This window comes from Eptesicus fuscus, chromosome 15, assembly GCF_027574615.1.
Source record: "Eptesicus fuscus isolate TK198812 chromosome 15, DD_ASM_mEF_20220401, whole genome shotgun sequence".
NCBI classification, from domain to species: domain Eukaryota; kingdom Metazoa; phylum Chordata; class Mammalia; order Chiroptera; family Vespertilionidae; genus Eptesicus; species Eptesicus fuscus.
This window is the reverse complement of record NC_072487.1, coordinates 6,680,481-6,696,017: the sequence shown is the minus strand read 5'-3', so window position 1 is coordinate 6,696,017 and position 15,537 is coordinate 6,680,481. Positions and strand designations below refer to the sequence as shown.

The 15,537-nt window shown below is 48.4% G+C and overlaps 1 protein-coding gene across 1 annotated transcript in view; it reads left to right on the top strand.

Moving 5' to 3' along the window:
- Nucleotides 1-15,537, top strand: part of PTCH1 (patched 1) — a 60,333-nt gene that overhangs the window by 3,987 nt on the left and 40,809 nt on the right. The gene's annotated exons all lie outside the window — the stretch shown is intronic.

Below are 15,537 nucleotides of genomic sequence, written 5' to 3'. Positions count from 1 at the left end.
CATGGACTTGCACTAAATTTGAGCTCACAGTTGAAGTGGGCGTGGAAGTTCAGTGAAAAAAAGGAAAAGCTTTGATGGAGGTGGTGAGGCAAATTAAGGCGGCTTGGAGGGAGAGAGAGGATGAAGGAGGGAGCTCTAGGCCATAACTCAGAAAAGGGGTCAGGCAAAGGCCCAAACTGAGTGGACAGATGACAGGAGAAGCTCGTGCGCCGCTCCCTCCCCCCCCCTCCCCCCCCTCCCCTATTGGGTGCAATAGCTCAGGTGGGTCCTGGACCGCAGGGCTGTGGTTTGGACTGTGATTGGCTGTGGGGAGCTACCATAGGTTCTAGGACAAAGCAAGGGATGAGGTGGACAGAGGGGGCCCCCAGCTCTGTCCACATGTTCACATTCCACCATGTGTGCCAAAAAATGTGTTGGTTTTTGGTGACAAAAGATCACTTTTTTGTCGTTTTGAGGATGACTTTTCAATAGACCTTTAATAGATTTAAAGAGGAGTAATGTGGTTTTCTTTTTGTAACATTGTGTATTTCTAGAAGCAACTATGTTTCTGCATTACACGTTTCATCCAGTTCCTGGAAGGAGCAGAGCAGGCTTTGGCTCTGGCTGCGGAAGAGAGGGTTAGGGACTGCACACCTGGGAGGAACCCCGTTGCCTCCTTTGGCCTCGGAGCTGTTTTCCTTCCCATTCCTGCTTTGGCAGTTTCAGTGTGGCTCAGTGGTTCTTCAACCAAATACTACCTACTCAGTACTGTCACTGGTTGAGCTACTACCATTACCATTTATTTTTACCACATGCCTTACAACTCAGTAACGTAATTATTATATTTATTTTTGTGACATGATACTTTATGTAATGCTTTTATATATAATAGCTGAATTATTGTCCTTTTTATCTGAGAAACTTTGGATTCTCCATGTCACCATGACCACTTTGCCTACTAATGACTTGAGTCAGCGATTTTCAACCTTTTTCATCTCATAAACTAATTAAAATTATGCAGCACACCAGAAAATATATTTTTTTGCCGATCTGACTATATATATGTGTGTGTGTGTTTATGTATAACTTTGATTATATATATATGATAGTAATTACCTACCCTTTTTAGGCTCCAAAGTGACTTTTGAAAAAAATCAGGTGCCTATACTTATATATAAGGATTTCTAGTACCAAGAATTAACCAGTCAGACACGACCTTATTATGTGACGTGACCAATAAGATGCAACTCTATTATATGACCTATATGTTTATGGTTCAAGACAGGGCATTTACACCGGACAGCTGTTGTCATTTATTTTTATTTGACAATCTAAGGGAAAAGAGGTCAGGGCCCCTGACTAAATAGTCAGGTATTACACGTTTTAAAAATTCTTGTGGCGTACCTGTTGGAAATCACTGCCTTAAGTCAACTTAGTCTCCTGTTGCCTTGACCTCGATTTGTCATTCATTCAACTCATTCACTGTGTGCTAGATTTTTCCCCTGTAGAGGAAGGAACCGCTTGATAAATGCAAGTAAACCCAACCAGGGAGGCCACCATACCATTTTATAATCTTAATGTAAATTCAGAGTAGAGGTCTTGTTTGTGATGTGGTGAGCTTGCTGTTCATGCCTTTGCTTTCAGGGGGGAGAGTGCCTTGCTGTCTTACACTGCAGTAAATTAAAATGAGTAGCAAACTCAGAATTTAAGTTAATTTTGCACTTTAATCTCTTTAATTCTTCGTCACTGTCAGCAAAGAAGTCTGTTAGATGGTGTTTTCTTAATAGGAACTGTAAATGTTCTGGGTACACACAGGGTGCTGGCTACTACACGAAATAAACCAAGTGATGGAGGTTGTGTGTTTCCATGGTTAAAAAGCAACAGAAGAAAAGAAAGCGTAAGAGATTTTAGGGGGAGAGGGATGCTGAGGGACAGTTTGGAAAATGCCATTTTTTTCTGTGATTTAAAAGAAAGCCATATATATATATATACACACACACACACAGATGTATACCCACCGACAGGCAGCTGGAGGCATATGTATGTCTGCATACATGTAAAACGTGGGCAAAAGTGGGTTTACAGTTGTTCATATGGAAAAAGATGTGCAGGTTATGAGTATTATAATAGCTTTATTAACTCAAAATAATGTCATAATGGCGCAGTGCCCTTAGATACAATCTCGTAAGTGCTCAAATTGCTTCATTATTTACACATTCTTGTAGTCTTTGGAAATCAGTAAGCTAAGCTAAATTTCAGTGACCTGCTTGGGTCGGCCCCACTGTCTCCCAGGTGGTTGAATTCAAACCTACTCTGCCCTCCCCTGTATATCGATAACAGATAGATAGATGATAGATAGATAGAGATAGATAGATAGATAGATAGTAGGTAGAGCTCCCCTTGCCTCTGTGTTTGTGTGTGCACATAGACTTACTACGTGCATTCATATAGCTGCCAAAATAATGTTATCTTTCCAATGTAGCCAGCAAATTAAAGGTCTCCTTTGATTCACTGTCATGCCTTGTTTAGCATGCTGGGAAGATGTGGCTTTATAGAGACAGTGTCCGACATTGGCTGCTCTGTGCAGACCAGTGTCAGCTAGATGAGGAAGGTGCCTCAATTTCTTTCCTGGCATTGGTGATGAGAATTTGATTCTGTTGTTCAAATGTTCATATAACGATTGCCTTTTAAGAAAGTGTCAGTATACATTAGATGTTAGTTTGAATCTCAGGTCGAGTAAAAAATGTCAAATCTAGCTCACTTGTGAATGGAGTCCTGAAGTTTAGACTATGTGGAGCCCTGGCTGGTTTGCTCAGTGGTTAGAGCGTCGGCCGGCCCGCAGACTGAAGGGTTGTGGGTTCGATTCTGGTGAAGGGCATGTACCTTAGTTGCAGGCTCAGTCCCCAGCAACCAATCGATGTGTCTCTCTCACACCAATGTTTATCTCCCTCTGTCTCTCCCCCTTCCTTCCACTCTCTAAAAATCAATGAGGAAAAATATCCTCGGGTGAGGATTAACACCATCAACAAAGAAGAATACGTGGAATGACATAGTGGACATCTGCTGTTATGCAAACACATACCAGCAGGGCCACGGAGAGGCTAATTGCTATTCAAAAATAAAAACATCCACTGAGCATGTATTCTCAGTGCTTGCTCTGTTCTGGGCACTGCATGAAGCTCTAAAGAACACAGTCCCTGCCCTCAAGGTACCACCCCTGCGGGCATACAGACCAGCGGCAAGATGGCAGGACAGCCCCGAGGGGAGGGCCTGAGACAAGCATAGGGGTTGGAGAGTTGGGGGTCATGGGGCATGCCAGGCTGAAGGAACAGCATGGGCAAAGGCTCAGGGGTCAGGGTGTGGCCTCCAAGAGAACTGCCCATGCTTGCTTTGGTGGGAACATCGGGTGTGAGGTAGGGAGCCTAAAGGACGAAGGCCCAGCCTCCTGGCAGGAAGGTCTTTGATGTGTGTAGGGCTTTTGGTTGGGAAGCTGCCAGCTCCTCCCCGCCGCACCCCCCCCCCCCCCCAATCTTTGCCTGTCTTATGATTTGCACTAGCATTTTGGCCCTCTAGGGCCCTCCCTGGTACCAAGGCACTTCACCTGGATCTCACCCTTGTAGGCACGGAAGGAAAATGCTTTGTTTTTAGTCTTGCCCATTTCTCTGTTGGCTTTCGTTTTCGCTTAGCATTTTTATCCTCCTGTCTCCCTTAATATCCACCCCCTCCACACCAGCCTTCTCTCAGACTCAAGTTTGTTGTCTCGATATCCCAGTGACAGAATGTCCATTTATCTGTTTGAACTTCTTGGTTTTTTCCTCAAAGCTTGCCCAGCCCCTAGCTTTCTTTACTGCAAAAGGGAACAAACTTGAAATGAATCCATATTGCTTTGTGTTTGTTTATTAAGGGAGGAATAGCTTTGATTTTTTTTTTTTTTTAAGAGAGAGAATTTTTTTAAAGGCTGCTTGAGGTTTATGACGACTCTCAAGTTCATACGTCCGTGCTAGCATTCTGCCTTCTGTGTTCTTGGCAGTTGTAGGAGGTCACTGAGCCTCACCATCCTTTCCGCTTAGAACAAGGTTTCTCACTGCTGACCTTTTGGGCTGCTTAATTCTCTCATGTGGGCCCTTCCTGTGCCTTGTAGCAGCATCCCTAGCCTCTACCCCACCAGATGCAGCTGCACCCTCCTAGTGTGATAACCAAAATTATTTCTGGTCATTGGAGTGTGTGTGTGTGTGTGTGTGTGTGTGTGTGTGTGTGTGTGTGTGGTAGGGGGGGCGGGGGGCGGAGAGGAGAAGGGGTGATGATGCACAATATCACCCTGATTTAGAACCACTGGTTTAGATAACAGATTCCAGTTGGAAGAGCCATTTGCAGATGGAAGGCTTTTATTATGGTGGAGCTGCAACTGCAAATGCAAGGACTTGACACACGCAAGAATTTTATTTTGTAAGGTGCTCTCTCTCCCCACATTTACTGCCCCAGGTAACTAATGTTTCTCATGCTAATTTAAAATTCCTGTGTTTTCTTAGATTGCATTAAAAGTCAAATAAACACCATGACAAGTTGGGGGTAGGGCAGGCCATGGAAGAAAGAAAGAAATGTATATGCAAGTACTTTTTCCTCAGGTGACTTAATTTTGCCAGCTAGACCTTGTTGCATTTCAGCTCCAGCAGGCTGAAGGGTTTTGGTATGGAGGTGACTTTGTAAAAAGCAATGAAAGACACCTCTGGATTTTGTTCATATTGAAATAGCAGCTTTTTCCCCCCGGAAGTCCACACGCACACGATGAGCGCGTTGGTGGTCTAGTTCTCCGGATGTTCCTAATCACAAACCACGCATGCCCAGGGGCTTTCCGCAGCACAGCCAGGGGGACTGAGTCCGCCAGGAAGAGGTGGGCTGGGTTCTGCGTTCACTGCCGTCTCCCAGGCGATCACCCAGTTTCTGGCCAGGGGGCTGTCCGTGTAGGTGAATCTCACCGTGGACAGAAAGACCCAAGGCATCGCACCTCCTTTCTACTCCTTGCTTCCCTGAGCACGTTTACAAACTAAGAACGAGTTTACTGATTAAATTCCAATAGTGGGCGCGCACATACAGGTAGAAGCAGTTGTGGTGTTGCTTTCCTAGCTGGAGAAAAGTGTTTAAAACAATAATGGGTTTAAAAGTAACGAAGAGCCTCAGGTGCCTTCTCCCAGGGCAGCTGGCCCTGTGAGTCCTCCCTCTCCCCGCCTCTCTGCTGCCTGCCACTCCTCACCTCCAACAAGGTTAGAAGCCAAACTGGGCGAAGGGGTGTTTCAGATGCATGTAGCGCCACTTGGAGGCCCCCGAGGATGACAGCTTCCAGATGTACGAACTGCCGGATCCGTTTGTTTGGATTATGCGCCACAGCTGATGGCTAGATTAACGCTGGCTGGACAAGCTATGGGAGATTTGTCTGGTTTCCACAATGCCATGTTTATATTTCATTGGGCTTTCTCCTTCAAAGCTGACCTCCCTGTGACCCCAGAGCTCTGTCCACCCAGGCTGAGCTGTAACTTGTCAGCCCTTCTTGTGTTGGGGGGCTCACAGTTCAGGAGAGGGGCTGCTTTTGTGGCTGCCCCATTTTGTCCGGGACAGCGGTCTGCCCAGATTGAGCCACTGGACAGTGTAGTCTGTTCTGGGGCAGGTAGGTGTGTGGGTGAGTGTGTGTGTGATTTTAAACGTGGTTTGTTTTGGCTTTTAAAGCTAGTATGGAAATACCTTTAAATTACTTTAAAGGGGAGCAGATTTTTAAAAATTTTTTTTATTTTTTAAATTTTATTTTATTGTTTAAAGTGTTACATATAGTAGTACATATATCTCCTTTTTTCCCCCCATTGACCTTCCCCCAGCCGAGGAGCAGATTTTAATAGAGGCCATTTTGCAGAAATAGAGTATTTTAATGTACCACTATATTGACAATATTTTGGGGGGGAAAGTTGAGAGAGGTCCAGCTATGTGTAACATCCCCAAATAGTGGTCATACCCATATGATTCTATTACTGTGACACTGTCTCCTTGGCCCCTCCCTGACTCCCAGAACCCCCTTCTGCTTGCTCCCTCCTCCCTAAGCCCTCACCGTCTATCCCTTTGCTCGTCTTCACCTCTGTCCTCCCTTCTCTCCCTCCCATCCCTTCTTCTACCCACCTTCTCCTAAGCTGCCCAACTCATTTCCTCCCAGTCGATCTCAGGAGTGACTAGTGTCAAGTCTGCAATGGTGGTAGATCCGGTTAGTCACACTCTGGCAGGGAATTCTGTATGTTTCAGCCCTCCAATGCAGAGCTAGCTACCATGTGCATCGTTGGGGCTCTGGCCTTGGTGAGGGCTGTTTCCAAGACCGTCCTCTTCGATGGGGTCTTGTGAGCAGAAGATGTGGCTCCCCCATTGAAGAGTCCCCCATTGAAGAGTCGTGGCGTTTTTATGAACTTGGAGGGAAATGTAGCCTCCACTGACCAGTGGAGTGTGACGGCAATGTCGGTCCCCTGCGCTTCCTGTCTCGTTTGGAATATGGAAGCCCCGGGCCGCCCAGCGGTTCTGAGATGGTTAGTGAAACGTCCACACGCGTACTCCGAGCCGAGCTTTCCTGAGTGGAACTCCCGCCACAGCCTTAGGGAGCACGGAGCTTGCTCAGAGATGAAGAGGGAGGCTTCCGCCCCCACATTGTGGCCAACTGCGCAGCGTTCGGTGGGCCGTCCCCACGGAGTCCTGGGAGGAGGGCTTTGCTCCGGAAGGAGGGCGCTCCTGGGGGTTCCCGCCGGCAGCCTCCCTGGACTGTACACAGGTGTCAGGGTTATCAGAACGTAAATAACTGGATTGCTTGTTCTTTGCTTTCACACTCTGAGTCTGGGTGCTTTAGGATAATAACTGGATTTTTCCTCTTAAATTGGATTTAGCGTTGTTTTTTCCTTGACACTGCCATGTCTGTTTTTCTGCATGTGCTAGTATCTTAAGTTTCACAGAAATAATTAGCCTTCCAGAACAGTAGAATGCTGCCACTAAGAAACTGCTCGACCGCCGTGGAGATTTTTAGGAGTTGCATCCTGGCCTCAATCACTTCAAGACCATGACTATTTTGTTAATATTTGGGTTTCGAGTTTGGTTGGAAAAACAGCTGTCATGTGTTAGGGAAACTGTATCGTTGGTGGGCAGTCAGGTACCTGCTAATGAATGACAAGTTTGTTGTTGGGGAGATTTACAGTGTGGAGTCAGGACCTACTCCTAGCCCAGTAACCCAGGTGTGAGTTGCCCACAGAGTCCACATTGCATGTGGGTCCCCAAACATCAACTGGTTACGATGGGGAAGCCAGTGTGAGCAAGTCTCCGTGCCAGAGACTTTTCACTGTTAGTCAGGATAATTAACAGAAACAGATTTCCCCAATTTATCAAGCAAGATAGCTTTCAGTCACTGGTGAAACGTGTTACAAAAGTAAGCAGAAGGAACTGGAAGTGGGCTTTGTTAAGTCCGTGTGCATGATCCCCCCCCCCCACCCCCACCCCAATCATTGCTTAAGGGTTTCTGGCCCCTAGCTCAGGAATCCTGCCCAAAAATGCCAGATGTATTACACAGTCAAGTACTGCAATGTAAACACTGCTCTGTGCCATGCGGCAGGGTGGTCTGTCTCCTATTTAAGAAGACAGAGAGGTTGGGGAGGGGGTGGGGGCGGCGAGGGGTAAGCCCTCTGCTCTGCAGTGAGCCGACATGGCCCTGTCGTCGGTGTCTTGGCTGCACAGTCGAGGTTTGGAACCATCCATGAACTAATGCTTTGGACTGGCAAAGAGAAGCAGCTTGAATAGGGATGCCAGAGAGAGCAAGATGCGGCTTGGATAACGGTGCTTCTTTGGGTCAGATAAGTCTATCAAATGTGGGGGCGCTGATAGTAAGGAAGCTGTTGACTTCCTAGCAGCATCCTGGAGCATCGCCCTTTTCACCGGCTGGGAGTTAAGCTGAAAGTGGAGGAGAGGCCAGCTTCCTCCCCCACCTCCCCCTGCCCCGTCCTGTGTCTGGGAAAGCCCGTTGGGTTGGGTTGTGAGTAGTCTGTGTGTAAGCCCAAGACATATCACAGAGTTGCTCTGGTGTTTTGTAGCACCGGGGGGTGGGGGTGGGGAGTAGCTCAGGATATGGTGCAACAGAAATGGCCGTCCAGTTTCTAAACTGAAGTGAAGAATCTGATAACGATGACCTTTGGAGGTGAGGAAGTAACTGGGCACGCAGGGCCGCCCTCCAGGAGATCACAGGGCAGGGCTGCCAGCAGCCCAAGGAGACTGGATGCCAGACATTACCTGTACATCCAGGTCATCTAACACTGGGCATGTACATTATCTGTACATCCAGGCCATCTAACACTAGGCATGTACATTACCTGTACATCCAGGTCCTCTAACACTAGGCATGTACATTACCTGTACATCCAGGTCACCTAACACTGGGCATGTACATTATCTGTACATCCAGGTCATCAACACTAGGAATGTGCATTACCTGTACATCCAGGTCCTCTAACACTAGGCATGTACATTACCTGTACATCCAGGTCACCTAACACTGGGCATGTCCATTATCTGTACATCCAGGTCATCAACACTAGGCATGTACATTACCTGTACATCCAGGTCATCTAACACTAGCCATGTACATTATCTGTACATCCAGGTCATCTAACACTAGGCATGTACATTACCTGTACATCCAGGTCATCTAACACTAGGTATGTACATTACCTGTACATCCAGGTCACCTAACACTGGGCATGTCCATTATCTGTACATCCAGGTCATCAACACTAGGCATGTACATTACCTGTACATCCAGGTCATCTAACACTGGGCATGTACATTATCTGTACATCCAGGTCATCTAACACTGGGCATGTACATTATCTGTACATCCAGGTCATCTAACACTAGGCATGTACATTATCTGTACATCCAGGTCATCTAACACTAGGCATGTACATTACCTGTACATCCAGGTCATCTAACACTAGGCATGTACATTATCTGTACATCCAGGCCATCTAACACTAGGCATGTACATTATCTGTACATCCAGGCCATCTAACACTCGGCATGTACATTATCTGTACATCCAGGTCATCTAACACTAGGCATGTACATTATCTGTACATCCAGGCCATCTAAAACTCGGCAGTTCTTAGATGGACTCAATTCAGGGCTTTTAAAAATTAATCTGAAGGTATTTTGTGAGTTAGGAGGAAATGGGTTTCAGTTTGAATTTGGGGAATTGTTACAACCATCTGAAATAATGTTATCCTAATTTAAGAAACCAGTTCTATACAGAGATTCCAGAAAATTGCTTTGAGAAACAGTGATCATAAAAATAGGAACTTTGAGATTAAGGAAAGTGTAAGCTTCTTGACACTCTCCCCACACCACCACTTTTTTTTTTTTTTAATTCTCCCATCTTCCCACCCCATTCCTTGACTTCCTTTGCTCTTTTACTGGGGAAATCAGAAAACTTCACAAAATAGATATAGATATCAAAATGTGTATTTTTAAATAGAGGCTTTTTAAGAGAAAAAAATAACAAAAGAATTCCCCCAGCTGCCTAAGAAATGCTTTCCTCTTACCTGACTACTTCCCCATGAAGATTATGCCTTGTTGTGGTACTTTTTAAAAATGATAAATATATCATCATCTCGGTCCACACATGATCCAGAAAAATCATTGCATACGTTTAATACCTCGCTTGCTTGCAAACAAAGCTTACAATTTGTGAGACTTTGGATCAGGACGAAATATCTACTAACTGTTTTTTCTAGAGATTTGGGGAATAGGATGACCCCTTTTTCCTCCCCCCTTTTTTTAAAAAAATAGGCTACAGTTTCACATGGCTCCCAAAAGAAATCTCTCTCCCTTTTTGTTTCCCACACCAATTGATTTATCATTTTGCTTGCAAGCAGATCCAGAATGTTAGGGCAAGAACACACTCACTTTTTTCTCGTAACTTTTTTGTTGCGGACCGAAACCAGTTGACTTGAATAAATTTTTCTGAGGCCTGAATGTAGCCAGCAACGTGGAAAAATCTTACCATTCAGGGCCGGCTGAATGTACATTTCAGCCACACAGTAAGCTGCATTGGTAGGCACTGGACTGCTAAATACAACCATTTTTCGCAGCAGCGAGTTAGACAGGTGATTAGCATAATTAGCACTGAGCAGCTATACATATGGTAATGCTGAGTGTGTAAATGCCAGCTGCGGTGTAAAATTTATGTCAGGGGTCGGCAGGGCTGTGCGAAAGCATTGTGTTCCAGCTGCAGGTCAGGGCCCCCAGAGCTTACCTCCTTTTCTCTCGTTGGTGAATACGCCAAACAGAAGAGAAAGACAGAAGTATAACAGATACGGCTTTGATGGAACAGCCCAGTTCTGTGCAAGAGAGACCGTCCTAGAAAACACACCCTGGCGCACACTCGCAGGAACCCCATTACTTTCCCTACAAATTGTTTTGCTTCATGCAGGGTCCGCATGAGCAGCGACCGGGGTGGGGGCTCTGGGTAGGTGCACAGGCCCGATGGTTTCTGGGAGGACCACTTGAAGAGTTGCACTTCTGTTTTTCTCTCCATCCTCCTGCCCCCTGCCCCCATTCCCCTCACTACTCCTGCCCGCATTGTTTTCCTTCAGAGGAGAGGGGAGGGGGTCCCCCACTTGATGGGGTAGTGCTTGTCCTTTAGAAGAATGGGAACAGCCATCAGAGGAGGAGTGAGTTCACCTTGGAACCTGTTAGGGTTCCAACAGGGCGACTCTTCCCAAGCTGCTTGACCTGTGTAGGCAGAGGTGGCGGCTCTGCTCACCAGTCCATCCACCACCCCTAGACCCATTAGATAGGAAAGGAGCCACAGGTTTCTTGTTTGAAAGGACAGTCTTGAAGGGCTCATGCCCTTGGAAATGCACAGTGGGGGGGATTTATTGCTATGATGAGTTCAAGCATTTTTGCACTTGAAGCAAAATTTATTGCTATGATGAGTTCAAGCATTTTTGCACTTGAAGCATTTCTTTTCCTGCCATGCCCCCATCAGCCCCCCGCCTCCCATTTGGTTGGTGGCTATAAGGTGTGGCGGTGACAGCATAGAGTTCACACCACCACTGACCTGGTGATGAAACTTCCGCACTGCACCAAGGCGTCCTTATGCATCAGCCCCTAATCCAGCTAATCCCAATGGCAACGAAATCGTGAAAGTGGCCCCCAGTGACGGGCGTCTCCCTCACAGATGCAGAGGGAAGCATCCCTCGAGGGAGATAAATCAGGCGGCCCTGGTGTTTCCCAGGGCGGGAGCCTGCGCTGGAAGGTGGGGACTCGCATTGTCTCCTCCCCCTTCACACACAAGGAGGCCCGTGCAAAGAGCCCGGGCAGGACAATGGCAAGAAGACTGTTGAGAGCAGAGAGGAGAGGTGATGTCAGTCCCACAGACTCGGAGAAGGGAGCTGGGGTTAATGTTATGCACCAGCCTGAATGCTGTGAGGGAGCCCACTGCCACACAAGCCCTGGGTTTTGTTGTTGTTCTTGGCTTGTTGTCTGTGTTTTTTTTTTTGGTGGAGACTTTCGCAGGCCTTAACTGAAAACTGAGGACTTGATGATTGCATGCTGTCTTTGGTCCCTGGGTGCTGCTTCCTGGGTCAGCACTCCCTCCGAGCACGCTGGCTGCGTGCGGGACCCTCCTCAGAAAGACAGGGCTTGGGTTTGCATCTGCAGGCTTTTCAGCCCTTGAGCAGTGAGGTGAAATCGTGGCAGGACCTGGGACCGTCCACAGCGGGGCAGGCAGGCATGGAGGCTAGAGCAGAGCTCTCCTCCGCTGGGGCCTGCCCGCTGTGGCCTCACTCGGCCTGTCTTAGGCGGGGTGGACCGCAGCCCTCATTCGCACAGCCAGCCGCTAATGAAGCGTGGGCCTCCTGACAGACAGACACAGTGTCGCTTTGGGAGCTGGTGGCCCTGTCAGAAATACTGGGAGGTGAGGGGGACGGTGGCAGGCAGCGGGTCCAGTGTGGGCAGAGTGCTGGGGTGACCTGATCGTGTCCGACAGGGCGAGCGGTTGGCTCCAGGGAAGGCCATTCAGAGGAAGCAGGCTGAGCTGCAACAGATGGCACCACAAACAGCTGTTGTGGGGTCTTGCGGCAGACACATGCTCCAAAGGAGCCTCCAGCGACTTCTGCACTCCCCCTCCCCACCCCCACCCCTTGTCCCTGGGGAGGGGCAGGGACGGTGTCCTGCTTTTTGTCTTGTTTTTGTGGTGTTCGTCTCACTGGCCTCCCTTCATGAAGGCACATTCTCTCTGGGCTATCTGATTCTAGCGTTTTCCCATGGCAACACCCAGGGGCACAATCCCACACGGAGAAAAACAGCCCAGAGCTTCAGCAGCAGTTGGCTAGTCATGAATAAAAGAGATGGGTGGAAAAGTGACTAAAACTCACAGCCTAGGAGTTTTCAGCCAATTGCCCAAATTACTGAATCTTATTTCTTTCCAAGTTAGAAAATGCGCTGGTGTTCATAATTTTGCAGTTACATCCTTTTAGAGATGGGTACTTTTTCCCCACCCTCATAATAACGAATCGCAACGTTGAAAGAGGGACCAGAAGTAACTCAAGGGGCGGGGAGGGGTGGGGGGGGATCTCTAGCGTTTGTTCGATAATTCATGGGATTAATCAAATGCAAATGCTACGCTTGCATATACACAGACCCGTTTTCCTAATTGGACTCTGAGTGGGTACTTTTCAGGCTGAAAGGGTCATTTGTTTTGACTGATTGACTTTTTGAGGCTTTGAGGGGCATTAATATCTTATACAGATGGCTGCCTGTTCCCAAGGCGCTCTCTGTGTTGAGGCCGTTCATTCATTTATTCATCCGACACCCTGAGTGTGCCCCGGCGAGCCTGGTGAGCGAGGTGAGTGGGCAGCGGGAAAACACTTTGGTTGGTCGCCCAGATTATCTTTCTGTGGGTCACAATAAGCTTTTGCGAAAAGCTTTTTTTGCATGAATGCCACAGGCGTGTATTAAGCCTGTGCAGAGGGCTGAGGCAGGCGGACTCCACGAAGGGGGTGTCTTTGGCTCACTCACCACGGATCGGAACAGCGTGGGCCCAGCTGTGGCTCCCCAGCGTGGAGTGGTTTCTCACCCGTGCCGGCCCTTCTTCGCCTTGGAAAACTGTGCTTGGTTTGCTTCGGGGAGGGAAGGATCCACAGAGCTTGATCGAGAACTTCGCAGAAGCGATGCTCTTTTACCCAGCTCTCTGGAAGAACTGGTTTGAGCCTCAGGTTTCTGAAGAGCCGGCCAGTGGGATTTGCAGACCAAGAGGCAGAGGGCTGCCTGTTCCCTGGGCCCTCGTCTCTCTGCCCCTCTGGGACCAGGAAGAAAATGGGGCCTGACCACGGCCGCCCATGGGGCCCTGCTGACAAAACTGGATCTCCTCAGGGGTGCTGGGAGATCTCGAGGCAGTGTTGTTGCCTTTTAAAGAAAGATAGCAGTCATGCGCCCTGGGTAGCACGGGCCGCATCCTGAGAGCTCCAGCCGGGAGCTGGCTCTGCCTGGTGCCTGGGCGCTGGTGCTCCCAGGCGTGTATCCTCAGCTGGTGCTCAGAGGCCGCGAGGCTCGAAAGGCAGTTGGGTGAAAGGGTTGGTTCTGCCTCCTGTTGTCTGGGCAGCCAACTCGGTATCACCCAAACTCTGCTCCTACGCGTTCTCCTCTGTCACTGGGTGCTGATACACACCCAGCGATGAATGAATGAATGAACGGATGCCTGCTCAGCTACTGGTTAAGGGCTTGGGAACTTACATTACTGTCGATCCTATGAGGTTAGTAGTAGCATTTTTATTCCATTTTAACAGAGAAGGTTACTGTGGATTAACGGTATTGTGGGCTCGTCCCAAATATCAGTGCCGCTGGTGGCAGGGCTGGGACTCGGAATCCCGGACTTCTGGTCCCCCTTCTCATCACCTGCCCAGTCCAGGGTGTCCCAATTTCATGGGGGAGTGACACTGAGCAACATGTTTATCAGTAAGGAAATAATGAGTGTGAAAATGCTTCGCACGTGGGAACCACCACACAAGTATAAAGGTTATTTTGTGTCCCAGGATCCTGAGGCGACATGTTTTTCTGAGCCTTGTTCAAAGAGGTTGGTTGTTACCAAGTAGCTTCATATTTATTTTTCTCTTGTCACATGGAAGTCTTTAATTATACATGTTCAGAAAATTTAAGAAACAGAGATAAACCCCCAAAAGGGAAGTGGCTGAACATTCCCCACAGACCACTACCGCAGCAATAATGGCTGTTCCCATGGCTGTCAGTATTCCTCCATCTACATCGCAGATACTAGGTCTCTCGTGGTTCGTTCTGCTCAGTAGTAAAAAATAACTTCGTAATATTTCATGAACATTCAATTATTTTACAAATCAGAGCTGGGGGCGTTGACCTGGAAAATGGAAAGAGAAGAAAACCATTTCCCCCAGATCACAGCTGTAATACCAGTCACTGGAAACGGGGTGTGTGGGGCTTGCTGAGAGCCAAGCTTCACACGGGTGCATGACGGAAAAGCCCGCAGCGGGAGGAGCGCCCTGGCTGCCACTCCGCGGCGATTTAGGAGAGGAGCGTGTGCTGGGGTAGCACGTCAGAGGAGTCCGGAACATTGCTCTGCCCGAGGGGCTGCGTGTCTGGCAGCTCGTTCTAGAGCGCCTCGGGGCGGATACCCGTGAAGGGCATGTGATGCTGTGCAGCCGGTGACACGGGCACACCGGGAAGCAGCCGTTGCAGCCAAGTGAGTGACGTTATCCTGGTCTTGCCAGGGGCCAGCCACACGCACCTCCCTTCTCTGCCTGCAGAAGCCAGACCTACGCAGCCTTGCCGTCGCCAGTTCTTCTGCCCAGAACACTGGGCCCCTCGCTCTTCAAAGTTACTTCCTTTTAGGTCTTCCCCAGCCACTCCTTGGGACGTGGCCTGCCCCACCCCACCACCTGGTAACTCAGAAGGCATCCCCACCTCTCCTTCGTTTCCTCCTCGGCCCGTGTTGTGCCAGGAGATTATGTTACTGCGTTGCTTGTCTGATGCCTGTCTGCCTCTCGGGCCAGCCAGCCTCTTGGAGCAGAGAACACACTGGTTCCACCCACCATGGCACCCTACGGCTTCGCTTATAGCACACCCCCCACCATGGCACCCTACGGGTTAGCTTATAGCACACACCCCACCATGGCACCCTACGGCTTAGCTTATAGCACACCCCCCACCATGGCACCCTACGGCTTAGCTTATAGCACACCCCCCACCATGGCACCCTACGGCTTAGCTTATAGCACACACACCCCCAATGGTTGGCAGATGAATGAATGGTTATGGCCATTTGTCAAGTAAAGAGGGTGTCAACTAGACTTTTTAAAAATTACTGAATAATTTTGCAAAAAAATTCTTATTTAGTCAAATATAAGATGAAATGATAAGTAAAATGTGGCCACGCAATGTGCAAAAATAAATGGAATTTAACAATGCTCAAAAGTAGGAAACGGCATAGGTGGTTGAGGAAACTTTAGAATTCAGGGTCTTTCA